Here is a 17,064-nt window from a genome sequence, read left to right as displayed (position 1 = left end):
TCTTTAAATTGGGTGGTGAGTAAACACACAATGAAAGACACAACCGTAATTTCAGGAAAAGCAATAGTAACTTCTATTACCCAAGAGAATATAAAGTACATTAAAAAGATAAACGAACCAAAAAAATCTAACAACATCAGTAACAAAATTCCCTTTTTTGAAAGGAAAGAACACAGTCCACACTCTAAATGTCAGTTAAAAGCAAGAATTGGAGGATACAACCTAGTGGTGCAGAGTCCAATTTGCACACTGTGTTACCCCAACAATTAATTGTCCAACTGTCCATGGATGCACTCTGTTCACCAGACACTTGTTTCCCAACAGAAGTTTTGTCAAATGTTGAATTCCCGTCATCGTCTCTTCATTCTTTCTATTTCACTCTGGGCTCCTTGTGTTTCTGTGACCTAGACATTCCTTACTTCTCATCTGCCAGCTTTGCTCAGTCCTTTCATGCGGCTTCCCTCTCTCGCTGGACCAACAACTGGCATCTTCTTGTGGAGCTGTCTCTTCCTCCCTGGAGGTAATTGTTGCCATCCTTGTGCCTCACGTTGTGCCAGCCACGTACCCTAGACTGCCTGCAAGCCCCTGTGCTCTGTGTGAGTGTCTTGGCAGCGTTCTTCCACCGTCCTTCTCACTGCCTTCTCCTTCCAGGAAGTTTAAATGTCCCTCAGTCCCTGCCTAGATCAACAGGACGATGGATTAAACAATGGCACATCCAAATTTCCTGGGTTTAACAAATAGTGTAAACACAGGTTAACAAAATGTATTGTTACCAACTATCAAGGAGTACACATATGCTGATTAGAAACCAATATTCTCAGACATGTTCATTTCTAAGTCAGGCAAATACATTTTACAAGGAAGGAGCAATTCTTTTATCATAATTTTGGATAGTTTGTGTATTTAACCAGCTAAAACTTCAAATCAGTGATTCTTTTGCAAGACAGCAAATACCTATATCCTGTAGACAGCCATCACAATAATCAGTAACAGGATTACCCAGGAAATTTGCCTTTTAACTTCTCACCCCAGTCCCAACAATGGGTGCCTATTGCCTCTTCATCTACTGTGTTTTAAATGTAATATTTACTGTACATGTTCCTTTGCCTATGAGAGAAATTAAACCACCCAGTATACAAAAAATGTCCCCTCTGATATATTATTTTGTAAATTCACCTGCTTGACAGTATTGAAATACTTGCAAATTGAGAAAGAAGTTTTAGGTATCGTTTAAGAGTGCAAATAACCTAAAGCACTTCAAGGGTAGATTCTGAAGAAAAAACTCTTCTTATATCAATGGGAGAATTCTGCTGTTTAAATATAATTTTTGGAAGAATCCTACTGTTAAGTAGATTTTATAAGATTGGACAGCTGTAATACTGGCACAGTTGAAAGAATCTTTTAAAGGAGTTACATGACAAGATTTTAGGCAAAGAGTAAAGCTGTAGCTGGGAGTCATTTGGCTGACCTAATTTAAACCAAGAAATTGAAAAAGCTAAATAACAGCCAAGACTGCTAAAATAACTGTTGCTCTCAAAAACTATTACTGACGTGGAGCTATTTTCAGTTCAGATTTACTCAACCTCTATTTTGTCCTGTTTTATTTTTTTCTTATTTTTTTTCTTAGGAAGCCAAAACTGAAGAGCAGATTAGAGGTAGCGATAGATGGGGTAGGGGGTTAGAGTATGTTGAAAAAGAGACAAGCAAAGTGGCATTACCTTCTTTTCTTTAATATTGCACATAGGATTTTCCACTCAGTTTTTGAAGCTGGAGCTGAAATCTTTGCACACTTATTATCCAAACCCTCACCAGAAAAAGGAGAGTTCCTTAGAAGCCGTATGCAGGGTATCTCAAGTGAATGAAATTTGGACAGCAAGGACATTGACACCAACTCGCATTTGTTCATCTTTGTAGACAAACCTGTGCACAAGTTGTCAAACATTAGTCTAAAGTTACGTGTACCTCAAAAAGTCAAAATATCCCTTTATTCCTTTACAATCTAGTGTTAGTACTAGATCTGTGTTTTCTCTATGTAAGAGACATTTGCTAGTTATTTAAGTTATTTTAAATGTTTGCCTGTATACTGCTGTATAGTCAATGGGAGGTTCTTACAACCCCCATAAGTTGAATTGAATTGGTATATTATAACTATTTCTATCTTCTCTGGCTATACATTATACTGGGTGACCTGACTTGCCGTGTGTAAGGCGTGGAGAGCACATGGTTTTAAACCGTGCCTTACATGCCTAGTAGCATGAAAGACAACATGCTCTATTGAATGTGCAGTGCCATACGTTTAAAGTGGATTGAAGATGTAAAGCATTGTTAAGTATAGAAACAACTAAAGTTTGAGAAGAAAAGCTAAGTTTAGAGAAACATTTTTTTTCAAATTTTTTGCCTTTTATTCTTGTGTGGACTATTTACATTGAATTTTCATTAAATAATTTAAAATAAACTTTTGGACTGAGATTTCTTTCAGCACACATTTTACCCGTGCTTGATCCTGCCTTACACTCTCACAGCTATACTGTACATCAACTCTGTTTGGGTTCAACATCTGCTCTTCTTAGAAGAATTGCTACTACCTAAGGTATAGCCTGTAACAAATGTTGGATTCCCACTCTTCCAAGGATGCTTGACCTTAGTGCAAAAGGCCCATAATGCAGACGGGCATTGGTGCCAAACTGATTCATGTCTCATTGAAGAACAGTGAAGTTCACAAGTAGAAAGGACTGTATTTAAGTCTTACTGAAAAGGTTGCCTGATCACTAACTCTTAGCAGACAAAAGTGAGCTCTCCAAACATATGTACCAGTGTAAATCTCTCCATGGACCCTGAAAACTTCAGGACAAAGTAGCAACCCCATCCATTGAGCTGGCATATTTCTAGGACTGAATATTACTATCCCTTAATCACGTACCTGCTGCCTAGACACTGCAAGATCGTATTCTGCACTGCTCTAGCCGTTGATGCAATCAGTAATCGTTCTAATGTTGTGTCTCAGTGGAATCATTTCCGTCAACATATAGACTTTGAGTGGATTGTCAGGAGAGTGGTGTTATCTTCTGGGTTTTCAACTGGCACCTTCTTTCCTCAGTGTTCTGCTGATAGGCTCGCAACACCTCCTGAGGGTTCAGCAGTAAATCTGGACTCACCACCTAGATGCCATACACACATGTGAAGGCCCAGGTGAGGTCCTTTTTCATCTAGAGCCATTGACTACTCTGCTTAGCAGCTCTGGAGAGGTCTTTGACAGCTTGCTGGTGAGCCTTCCCATGCACCCCTAGGTCGCAAAGGAGCCTTGATGATGATGTGGCTACAAACAGCCTACTTCAGTCTGTTGGAACTTTGCTTTTCAGCCATGTTGTTGAACATTGGCTACAAGCTTCACATACTGGAGAAAACAGTAAGGACCATTTCTTATGTATAACATATTTTGAAACTTTTTCCCCCCATTTCTAAGATTTAATTTTCATTTGAACCATTTGGAAAATTTTGTTTCCATCTTGCTTTTTCATCAATGCATTTTTGATGTGACATGGGGCTACAGTCTGTGTCTGACATCATGGAAGTAATGGTATAGATATTGTTGGGTACAGTGTAAATTATCCTTTGGTGGACAAAACAAATCTTTACTATGGCATAGTTAGTCTAAACTCAAAGTAGTCCCTAGTGTTAGATTTTTGTTTCAGATTTGAGATTCCTTTTTGTCTCTCTTAATCACTGATTGCCCGGTTATTCTCATTTTCTTGGTCTTGCTCCCATGATTCTCCTGACTACAATTAAACCTGCAACTCATCTAATGGTCTTTCATTTTTCTTACAATAATTCTTGGACACTTGCATGTTTCTTAACCCCGTTGCTGTTTTCTACATTACTGTCCCCTCAGAGGCAAGCCATGAAGAAAAACACCAATCACACTAAACTATGAGTAATGTTTCTTTTAAATAAGAATTAAATGGGGAAATCTAATTCAAATGTTTGTATCCTCTTTAAAATAAAAAAAGAATAGGAAGAAACCATCAGTTTAGAGTATTTTTTTGCAAATACTAATTATAAAAACTAGTAGTCACGGCTGTGAAAGGAAAGATTGCAGTAACTGAGCTAAAACAATCAGTTAGTAGACCTTTTGTCTCAAGCCCTGCTCACTTTTTCTGCTTGGATTTTTTTTTTCTTCATTTGTACCCTTTATACACATGAAGTTGTTGCACATTGTATTTAAAGTAAATTCTAAATCAAACTGGACCAGTTGCATAGAATTGACTCTAGCCACACTGGTGTTTCTACTGGCTTTATACTGCAATTATATTGGACACAAGCAACTTAGACACATGGCAAGATACAGAATGTCACACTTTGATTGAAATGGTGTAAATATACCAGCTAAAGAAGTGTGATAAAACAAGTTTTTTTTTAATGTAGTAACAAACAAGGCAGATGTTGGCACTATATATCTATCTCTGTCTATCTATATCGATCTATCTCTATCTATATCGATCTATCTCTATCTGTTCCATGATTACACACAAACCACTGGGGCTGGAGCCTTGGTCTAGGTTTAACTGAAAGCTTATGATGTGATATGCTCTGGTGAAGCAAAACATGTGCCTTCACAAAGTTCTCAGAGTTTGTCTTTCTTACAGAAAACTATATTAGGAAACGGATTGAAAAGATAGCATGATAAAAAAAACAGTGACATCTGCTGAGTATAAATCAAATTACAGAGGCTGACTCCGTGATAGGAAGAAGAATGACAGCTCTAGCATCTGCTATTGGTCGAGCAAGTGTAGTATGAACAGTTGCTGATACTTGTGAACTACTGGGGGTAGGATTTTGATCTTGGAAGAACCAGAGGTCCACATGTTTCCTTGTAATACAGTACATAAAGGTTTGATATCATTTTAGTGATTGATCAATAAATACAAGTGTTGGGGAATATTCAAATGTGGTAGAATAATGACACACAACCAAATTTCATCATTCAACTCTGTTGACCACTTTTCTCCCACTTTCTCAATAATCTATCTATACTTAAATGCATTTATATAATAAAATAAACAGGTTTAAATCTGAAGCAAGTGGCAGCAGGCCATTGAGAATGGCATTATTAAAGATGTAATTTATGAAAAGTAGTAGTATTTCGATAAACCTTGAATATAAATTACAACTTACTAGGACTGCATTTTTTAGTTCAGGTAATGCCCATTGACATGTTTAACAGGTTTACACAGAGTTCTATATTTTAGTGTCATATATTTTGCTAGCATACACTTAGGATTTTAAAGGGAGAAAACAGTGTGTGGGCTTTGGGTATTTAAAGCAGGTTTAAGAGGTTGCAAGAGGAAAAAGCTTCTTGTACAGTATTAAAGGTAAATTCTCAAGTGTACAGAGCGTAGTAGCTATTTGGATGTTAGGAGATACGTAACTTGAATATTTAAAGCATGAGGAAGCTTGGTTGTGTAGAGTACAAAGGATTTAAAGTGCTAAGAAAACAATGGGAAATGTAGTATATACAGAACAAAAATCTTGTATTTAAACAGAAAAATTTAGAGTAATGTAAAAAAAGGGAAAGTGTTTTGTTTTGTTTGAATGACAAGTAGTCTAAGTAATTGACTAAGTAATTGAAAAAATGAGCATTACCAGATTAAGACCCCCACCCAAAGGCTCCACAGTGTCACATGCACATATTTACACTCTATGAACATTACATATAAGAATAAAACGGGCTGTGGAGGTGTATTCCTAGGAGGTTTAAGCCAGAGGTAACCAGTGCATTAGATTTAGGGGCAGCAATATAGTGTGCAAATAACCACATACATGTACTTTGTGGAAGAGAGGTCGGTATTGCTGAAAAAAAGTGTTGGTGCTATTGAGAGAGAGCAAGATGTTAAACATTTCATGACAGTTGCTCAACACCACTACCTTTTAGGTTGGAGTGAAATTTGTAGAGCATGTTATATATAACATCATCTGTAAACCTGTCCACAAAAAGCTTTCATTTTTATCTGAATGAAGGTTGTAATAATGCTCAGTGACACCAGAGATATTCTTTGCTGATTTCTCTATCTCATCAAATTCATTTCTCAAAAACTGAACACCTGTAGCTAATTCCATGTCTCTCTTTGGCAGGTAAACACTTGTGGATTTAAATCTATGTAGAATCTACAGTGTCTATCCTATAAAATAGGTTAGACTAGACTGTAATGACAAATATCAAGTCTGCTACAAAGCACAGTAGCCTTGCATTAAGTTTTCTGCTTTTAATCACCGTCTGAGGCTAGATTCCCTAAGAACATTAGCACAAACTAGACAAGATCAGGCCATTCAGCCAAAGAAAGCTTGCCAGTCCTATCCACTTAATTCTTCCAAAATAGCATCAAGTCTAGTTTTGAGGGTCCCTAAACTTGTAATGTCTACTATAAAGGATTTTAAAAACTTATATTATTGTAAAATCTTTTTTTTTTTATGGTTTTCGACTTGATTCTGACTTTAGAGCCATCACACATGCTGCATTGCACTTCCTGCCCAGCATCTCTGCTCCAACACATCCTGTGGTGATGAAAACCCCTTTTTCTGAATCTGCAAGCTTAATCCTTCATTTTAATACTACAATTGAGGCAGCAGAAGTATTTTTGAGCATTTTATAAGGTTTTAAGTAACTGCTGTGGGCCCTGTAGTGCCATGCACTGGGAGCAGTTCGGCACCTTCTCCAAAACCCAGCTAGAGGCAGACATAAAAATGGTATGTATAGGGGCTGGGCCACAGGGAATCACTTGTCTACCACTTTGGTGAATTCTTAAGCACATTTGGTTTGTTGTTTTTTTTTGTGCTATAGTTTTAATAGGAGAGGCAAGGCCACTGATCACCCAATCCCATATCTTACCTGCCTTTCCTCTAGGCTGGGGCCATCAAAATAAAAACAAACAAATGGAAAATGTAGCTGGAAAAAGATTGAAAGAAAAAAAAAACTCCTTGTTAAATTTGGAGCATTATGCCCTTTCTATGATAGTATATGCAGTGTATATATAGCATATTCAGCATAGGAAACATATAAAATGGTAGCGGTAAGTGCCACTAAGATTCACAACGTCAATCTGACGGTGATTTATTTATTTTAGTGGAGGATTACCAGGGACAACCCCAGCTTTGGAACCACCACACACACACACACACACACACTACAGAGACCAAATAAAGCATGCTGGGAACATTAAGCAATAAAGAATATAATGAAATTAAATTATCTAAATAAAAACAATAATACCACCCCTGATCCCTTCGGCGATATTACATTTAACATATAAACACACAGCAAAGTCCATGAAAAAACCAAACTGGATGAAATGAGAAGTGACAAGATTGAGTCCAGCGATCTGTATGTAGAAAGGGAATGGAAAACACAGTCCTACTGGTACTTACTGAAAGGATGACGACAGATGGATGGTTCAGGAGCGCTCCACTTTCCCGGGAAAGCCAATGAATCCAAACACAGTCCTCAGTATACAGTATACAGGTAGACAGACGATCCAGACCCCAACAAACAAATACAATCCAGGACATAATGATGATATATGGCAGAATTAACGGCAGGCAGTCCAACAGATAAATGCAACACACAAACAAAACTTTTTTTCCCTCTATGGCCCCCTGTACTCCTTTTAACCTACTTTGACCACCAACGGCCCCTGCAGGGACTGCTGGGAGATGCGGTTTTAATTGATAGTAGCCCTGCTACAATCCCCACCCCCAGGCTGTGGTGTACAACTGAACCAAGGCTTGAGGTTTGCGATGTTTACAGTGTCTACTTTCTTAGTCCACCTGCGTCCTTGACCAAATACCAACAAGGTTTTTCAAGGAAGTATAAGGCGTGCTAATTGATAATATTCTTGACATAGTAAATTCATCATTAAATACGGGGGTCTTCCCAGACTGTCTTAAGACTACTGTAGTTAAACCCCTACTCAAGAAAAATAATCTTGACCCCTCTGCTTTTGAAAATTTTAGACCCATCTCTTGCCTGCCCTTCTTAAGTAACGGAGGCGTAACCACGGGGGCTGTGGTGGGCACTGCCCCCCCAGAGACACGCCGTGCCCAGCCTGCGAAATGCTCTGTCTGTCCAATGAAAACTCTGGAGAAGAATAACATTTGATTTTCACAGCTCACTTCGCTGCACATTTTGCAGGACCTTTTGAACCTGTTGACCGCATTCTTTAATTAAAACAGCATATACGTTCCATTCTTCTTTTATTTTCTGGTTGGTAACACCAAAGGCTATGCATAGGTGGCTTATTAAAAAGCAGACATCTTCAACCTCTGTCCCTCCGCGAGCTGCTGGCTCTACGGTTGAGCCCAGCACCGCTGCTACCAACACGCAACACAGCGCACCCACGTCGGGAACTGAAACTCCAAAAGATGTAGATAAGCCTACACAATCCTCCAGCTTTGCGCCCGTGTCGGGTACTCCAAACCTCTGCCTTCAACAAAATATACAGTCCGGTCTGCCTGACTTAAATATGGATAGCCCATCCCAGCCCATTTTAATTAATTATCCCAAGCGCGCATTCGGAAAGACACTCAGATGTTTTAGTGCAAGCTGGTATCAGTCTCGACCATGGCTTGAATATTCTGTTGTCCGTGATGCCAGCCTTTGCTTTGCCTGCTGCAAATCTAGTGTTTCCAATTCGGACCGCGAGGACATATTCACCAATCACGGCTACACTAATTGGAAAAAAGCTCTAGAAAAAGATGGTGGCGGCTTCCACAAACACGCGTCTAGTATACCGCACGTCAGAGCCATGTCTGCATGGCAAGAGTATCGGCGCTGGGCAGAGATGGGTGAAAGCATAATTCAACTACTGGGTCCAACCCAGATACAAAAGAATAGATATTATGTGAAAAGTACTGGGGAGGCCGTTCAGTTCCTTGCAGTCAATGAACTGGCTCTGCATGGTTACGATCACGAAGGTGGGGAGAAGGGACTTTTCCTTAAGTTCTTTGATTACACAATCAAAAAAGATGCAAAACTTGCAGAAACTGTAAAATACATCCCAGACAATGTAAAATACACATCCAATGTAATTGAGAATTAAATAATTGAGACTCTTGCCAAAATGGTGGTAAAAGATATCAGGACCAAATATGACAAAGCTGACTGTCCTGGAGTTTGCATTAAAAGTGATGGTACCAGGGATCACTGTAACATTGAGAATGTGTCTGTAGTGATTAGATTTGTCCAGAACTCCATCCCTGAAGAACACCTGATTGGCTTAATTCAACTGAATCAGCTTGATGCTGAATATATTTGTAACCAAATTCTGTCACATCTCTCTGAACTAGGTTACAGCCGAGACAATTTAGTGTGTCAGTGTTTTGATGGTGCTTCTGTCATGTCTGGGGCAAGGGGTGGTGTCCAGGCTTTGTTACAAAACAAAGTTGGTAAGTATATTCCATATGTACACTGCTACAACCACCTCCTCCATTTAGCAGTGATACATGCAATGGAATTAGAACCTTTGGTAAGAAGTTCTTTGACTGGTCAAATTCATTGAACACATTTTGTCACAGACATTATGTTTCACACACATACAATATATCCACACTGGCAAGACTCCTAGAAATATGATGGACCAGTCATTATGATGTCCATTGTCAACAATGAGGAAGCTATAAAGGGGCTTCTCTCATAGGTGGCAGAAGCTGACACTGCCCCTTTTGACATTTGCATAGAGGCATGTGGTCTTTTGACCCAATTAAAAAAGCAGAATTTCTTCAATACAGGAAAATTCCTCCTTCATGTGCTTGGTGTGCTGAAACCAGCCAATGCAATTCTACAGGCACATGCAGTGGATTTGAGTACTTCTGGGAGGTGGTGACAGCTTCACTGGCCACACTGACGGAGATGAGATGCGTCTCATTCAGGGAGGAGCATTCCTCTCTCAGTGTGAAAGTAGGCCTACCAATTTGCTCAAAAGTAAATGGAAAGTTAATTCACAGCTTGATGATAGTATCGTCGTGTCTACGCTTGGACATGGTGACTCTGATGAACAAATTGCTCCTAATCAGACTTTTAAAAGGGCTATGTTCAGCATTCTTGATAGAGCTATTGTGGAAATGGAGACAAGATTCTCTCAGAGAAATGTTGAATTATTGAGGGCCACATCGCTTCTCCTGCCAAAATCAGAATTATTTCTTGATCATTCTCTCCTGAAACCTATTCAGGCACTTGCAGGTACAGGGCAAAACAGAATGAGCTTGCAAAATGAAATTGCTGTGGCAAAAGCAATGTTGATTAATAAACTGCCAGCTGATGCTAATCTCTCTGAAGCATGCAAATGCATTCAGCAGTACAAAGAGGCCTTCCCTATGTTGCATTCGCTATATGTCACAGCACTCATCATTGGTGTGTCTTCAACTGCATGTGAAAGCTCTTTCTCTACTTTGAACTGCATTCTCACTCCACTCCGCCGAACAATGCTGCATTCAAGGAAGAGAAATTTAGTCATTCTGGCACATGAGAAAAACATCACAGAAAATCTAGACATGAATGAATTTATTTCAGAATTTGCCAAGAGTAACTGCAGACCAGTCCTGTAGATAATATCCAGGTTAAACACTGGAAACTGATATCCTATAGCCTCCCTAATGACTACAATGAGCCACGTTTCTGTTCTTGCTCTCATACTGTATGTTGTATACATTTGGCTTTATTGATATTTACCTTGTATATGCAGTTCTATATTTGTTCACAAAAAATAATACAAGTTCTATTGCCTCTGTTAATTTTATTGAACAATAGGTTATGATTTATGCCACAATTTTTAATTTTATGTTATATAAAACTATGTTGTTATTATTATTTGACCCCCCCTACAAAAATGGGGATGGATGGATGGATATTTTTTGCCCCCCCAGACAAGCCAAATGCCCACCCACACATGATGTTCTGGTCACACCTCTGTTAAGTAATATTCTAGAGAAGGCAGTCATTATGCAGTTAAATTACCACCTCAATAAACATGCTATTCTTTATAAATTTCAGTCAGGTTTTAGAACAAATCACAGCATAGAAACTGCACTCGTTAAAGTAGTAAATGACTTGTGGGTAAATGCAGACAGAGGCCATTTATCTGTTCTCATCCTCTTAGATCTGAGTGCCGCATTTGACACCATTGATCACAATATTCTTAGAAATCGCCTTAGTCAATGGGTGGGCCTCTCAGGCAGTGTCTTAAATTGGTTTGAATCCTACCTGGCAGGGAGAAAATTCTTTGTGAGTTGTGGTAATCACAACTCAAAGACACATGATATCCTATATGGTGTTCCACAAGGCTCTATCCTGGGTCTGCTGCTCTTCTCAATCTATATGCTTCCGTTAGGTCAGATTATCTCACGGCACAACGTGAGCTACCACAGCTATGCTGATGAAACACAGCTGTAATTATCAATAGCACCTGATGACACCGACTCTCTCGATTCACTAACACAATGTCTTACTGGTATTTCTGAATGGATGAATAGTAAATTTCTCAAGCTAAATAAAGGGAAAACTGAAATTTTAGTGTTTGGCAAAAATGGATTCAATAAGGTTGTCAGAAATAAACTTGATGCATTAGGATTAAAAGTTAAGATGGAAGTAAAAAACTTAGGGGTAACTGTTGACTGCAACCTGAATTTTAAATCGCATATTCATCAGACCACTAGGACAGCATTTTTTCACTTAAACATAGCAAAAGTTAGACCTCTTATATCAATGAAAGATACTGAGAAATTAATTCACGCTTTTGTTTTCAGTAGACTAGATTACTGTAACGCACTCCTCTCAGGACTACCCAAAAAAGACATAAATCATTTGCAACGAGTGCAGAATGCAGCTGCTAGAATCCTAACTAGGAAAAAAAAACACATTTCTCCAGTTTTGATGTCACTACACTGGTTACCTGTGTCTTTCAGAATTGACTTTAAAATCCTGCTAATGGTTTATAAAGCCTTAAATAATCTCTCTCCATCTTATATATCGGAATGTCTGACACCCTATATCCCAAATCGTAAGCTTAGATCCTCAAATGAGTGTCTCCTTACAATTCCAAAAGCTAAACTTAAAAGAAGTGGTGAGGCGGCTTTCTGCTGTTATGCACCTAAAATCTGGAATAGCCTGCCAATAGGAATTCGCCAGGCTGATACAGTAGAGCACTTTAAAACACTGCTGAAAACACATTACTTTAACATGGCCTTTTTATAACTTCACTTTAACTTAATACTGATACTCTGTATGTTCAATTCATCATAATAACTATTTCATGGTGGCTCTAAAATCCGTACTGACCCCTACTCTCTCTTCTGTTTCTTTTTCTGGTTTCTTTGGGGTGGCGGCCTGCGCCACCACCGTCTACTCAAAGCATCATGATGCTACAACATTAATGGACTAAAAGCCAGAAGTCCACGTGACCATCATCATCAAGTCCTTCCGTGAGAACCCTAAATACAAATAGGACTGTTTCATTTACTGTATGTTAGGTAGAATGCCCAGAGGGGACTGGGTGGTCTCATGGTCTGGAATCCCTGCAGATTTTATTTTTTTTCTCCGGCTGTTTGGAGTTTTTTTATTTTTGTTTGTTTTTTCTGTCCACCAGACCTTACTCTTATTCTATGTTAATTAATGTTGACTTATTTTCTTACTGTGTCTTTTATTTTTCTATTCCTCATTATGTAAAGCACTTTGAGCTACATTTTTTTGTATGAAAATGTGCTATATAAATAAATGTTGTTGTTGGGAGGCAGGTATGCAATAATTTGTTTGTAAGTGAGTGTGCTCTGTCTTCAATGCTCATGCCCCTTGTCAAAGCTGGATATTTAGCAGCACAAGGTTGCAGGGCCTTCATAAATACCAGTAGTCACTTTCCTTACTTCCCTGTTACTGATCCTTATAATAAAAGGTCTACAGGAATACCAAAGTTTTTGCTGGGCAGGTGCTGGGCTCCATCATCGTTATTGGAATCGATAATGTTAGGCTGGGAAGTTGTGTTGCTTCTATTTGAGATTATCATGCCATTAGCCTCACTCAAAGACTTGGTGTTAGCTGATGCTTCCATATTACTATTAGCTTATTCCCTGCTGATGCTGGGGGCAATCAGGTTCATGCAAAGCAGTGAGCTTTTATTGACTTGCTATGATGTTCCTTCTTCCATTACATTCGTATCCTGTTCATTGCAGAGGAAAAGAAAAAAACAATTGTGGTGGCCCAGGGCAAAAGACCCCAACAGCAATTTATTTTGGTTTATTGTTTAAGTTTGTCACACCCCTTTGGGACCTCCGGAGCACAACAAAACAGAGGGACCACACCCACACGTAGCGACAAGTTCAAATACACATTTATTGAATGAGCAAGTTTTTCTATCCAGATGGTAAGTCTCTCCCCTGGTCCGGGCCCACCCTCCAAGCCACCCGTGATGAACACAGCAGTCCAAAACAACCCTCTGTTCTTCTTTACACAGCACTCAAGTTATATCACTCTGGAAAAGCAAAGCACTCAATTCTTATACCCACAACACTCAAATTATATCACTCGGGGAAAACACAGCACACTATAAATACTATTAAGGGATGGGGGAAGCATAAAAGAGGAAAAAAAAAGGATGAACAACTAAACTCCACAAACAATAACCCAATACTTGAACATTAAGAAATAAATAACTAAAACTTAAACAGTTCTTGGGCCTTCGCGCTCTCACCACGAGGTCTTCATTTAAACCAAAATAACCAAATACCAAAAACCTCTGGCAGTGCCCAATGTCCCCTGTGCTCAAAAGCTCAGTTCCCACTTCTCACAAGTCCCGATTCTCCAGTGCTGAACACCTTCCCTATAATCCACAACGGTGTCCAGTTGCAGCAATCCAGTAATGGTATCCTTCCAACCAGCCAATCACTGTTGCTGCTCCACACCACCGTCGCCGTCTCTCCTCCGTCACATCACGGACCCTACGGCAAAAATTCAAAAGAAAAACCCTCAGACCCTCTTTCTCCCCATCACCCACCCCCCCCCCACCTTTCTTAGCCATAAGGCCAGTGCACAAACTCTCAACTAGCTATTAGCTATTATAGGCGAACTGGGGATTGTGGGGGTCTGAGTCGCTCTCTCTCTCCGTTCCGGTCCTCCCGCTGTCCATTCCGTCAGCCTGGTTCCACTCCCAATCTCTCTCGGCGTCACCCAATCAGCCTCCATGTTCTCGCTTACTCGGGTACCTGGACACAAAGAGAAAAAAGGGACAAATATCCCGTGGCTGCTGCCCCTGCCGCCGACGTCACTTTTCCCTCCGGACTTGGACCACCACGTCGTAGTCCACTCTCTTCAGGTCCTGACGACGTCACCCTTGCAGCCAGCAGCAAACCACTTTACAAAAAGTCCAAACATTTAGTCCCTTCACAGCAGTTCGGGACACCTTTCTCTCAAGTGAGCACCCCAAACAAACAGCAGTGGCCATCTTAAATCCTGTCTCAACCCCGCCCCAACTACCTTGTCAGTGATTGTCCAGCGAATCAATCGCATTAGGGGCGGGTTCACACAAGACCTGCATTGCTGTCCAAGGCGCTGCCAGGATAAAATTAAAGCAACATACACATAAAATAGAAAAAAAAAAAAATGATGCTCCTCGCACCGGGACACAACACAATTTCATTAGAACATTAGAACAATCTAGATGAGAGCAGGGCATTCTGCCCAACAAAGCTTGCCATTCCTATCCACTCAATTCCTCCAAAATTACATCAAGTCAAGTTTTGAAAGTCCCTGAAATCCTACTTTCTACCAAACTACTTGGTGTATGGTTCTCGGTGTAAAGAAACTCGTTCTAATGTTTGTGTGAAATTTACCCTTAACAAGTTTCCAACTCTGTCCCTATGTTCTTAAAGTACTGATTCCCTTCATAATTTTAAACACTTCAATCATTTTTCTGTCTAATCTTTTGTTTAAACTGAAAATGTTCAGCTCTTCTAGTTTTTCCTCATAACTCATCCCCTTTAGTCCTGGAATGAGCCTAGTCACTCTTCTCTGGACCTTTTTCTAGAGCTGTTATGTGCTTATTGTAGACTGAAGACCAAAACTGCACACAGTATTCCAGATAATGTCTAACCAGTGTGTTATAAAGATTGAGGATAACCAAATTGGACTAAGTTCAAATGCATATTTCTTTTTAACTGGTAATGAAATTTAGTGTTTTTAATTTATTTTATTGGGTGTGTTTGTCTGTATTTGTATGCAATGGATTTCCTATTCACCCATGCATACAGTAGATAAGAGTATTTTCTTTTTGTCTGTTCCTACTAAGGGAACTACAGGCAAGTAACACAAGGTCAAAGAATAGATGGGTATAGGGTATTTCTGGTAGTAAATCTGCAATTTCAACTGATTTACATATCTGACCTCTTGGGGATTACATTATCTGCCCCAGATATCGAAGGTGCAGACTGAACAGAAACACCTCCTATAGATAAATAATTATACCATTTAGAGTATCATTTCTTAATTTTTAATGAGTTAAAGCAGCTTTCATCCATAACATTTAACAGCAAACAGTTATTTTAATTGAAAGAAATATGAAATCTGCCCTATAGTCAAATGAATGGCCAACAGACAGACCAGACAATGCCAAAACATCAGGTTTGATTTATTTGTATTTTTAAAAGAACACAATGTATTCAAAATGTGTTGAATATATTGTATCAAATTACTTCACTCTGAATAAAATTTGACTTTGGTCACAGTGTTGCAATTTGTTTGTAATATAAAATATGCATTATAATAAATAGTTTAGTTCTACAGCTACTGCAAAAATGCATCTTTTATAATGTCAGAATAAAAAAAAATGTATGAATGCCTGCCAAAAACTGGTGCAGGTTCAGTATTTCTCAAATTACACTGTGGTGCATCGTCGGGAAATTATGAAGGCTTTTAAGGGCTTGAAACAGCAACAAGTTTACATGCAGCATTCAGACACTTTCAAAGTGAATCTCTAAGAACAAGAGATACGGAGAAGTGTCCACTAAGGACATTTCAGTTTTAGGTGTGGTCCCCTATTGCTATTGTGACAATTCTTATTCTGCTTCAGTAACATTAGCATCTCTGCCATCTCCATTTCCACATATTTCATTAAAAAAAAGCAAAAAATAAAATTTGGCAGACATGCTGCTGTGCATAAACATGAAAACAAATATTCAATAAGTTACGTGACAGCATTATTTTTGTAATGGACACTGGCATCTTCACCAAAAGCACTTTTCATTTGAGCTTCATTTTTTTGTGCAAGTGTGCCTGCATAAAGCTGGACAGCAGGGAAAGTGATGGTCATCTGTAACATTGTTTAAAGATATTATTACATATTAAGTAGAAAAGAGAAAACAAAGAAATGGTCAAAATATCAAAAAGAGAAGTTCAGAATCAAGGTGGTTAAAAAGAACAAGGTGACCGTCACAATCCAGATGAGTGAAACAGATAATATCTGTCCTTATTAATTATGAAAAAACACTTGTTTCAGAGACTATGAAAAATTTTTGAGCTTGTGCATCAGACCTTATATTATAAACCCGTTAACTTCAACCATACTTCATCATTTGCAGTGCTTCCCCATCACACTCGGCCCTGCTCAAATGCGTTTCAAAAAATCTGAAAAAGGGCAGAATTATTCCTGAGTACTTAATTCTTTTAAACTAAACAGAGTTAATTGCAACTGTTGTCAATATTGATTTATTTTATAAAAGATGTTTTTAACTATGCCTTTCAGCCTGCTGCTCGATATTTTACCATGAAATTACCCTTGAAAAACATGCAGAGAAGTTGCTACTTCAGGAAACATGGTATATATACAGTATATATTCACATAAAAGTACCCACGGTGTGTCCATCAGTCAAACACTTTATCTTTTACAAATTTCCAATGAGATGTGATATGTGAAAATTCTTTACACATAAAAATACGATATACTGTTTTTGCTATCTCAGATTTCTTATTTCCTAAATCATTCCATCTATTTTTACTTTAATTTCAGTTAATACTTCATTGGTCAGGGTATTGT

This window comes from Polypterus senegalus, chromosome 1 (assembly GCF_016835505.1).
Source record: "Polypterus senegalus isolate Bchr_013 chromosome 1, ASM1683550v1, whole genome shotgun sequence".
In the NCBI taxonomy this organism is placed as follows: Eukaryota; Metazoa; Chordata; class Cladistia; order Polypteriformes; family Polypteridae; genus Polypterus; species Polypterus senegalus.
Note: the sequence above shows the minus strand (reverse complement) of the source record.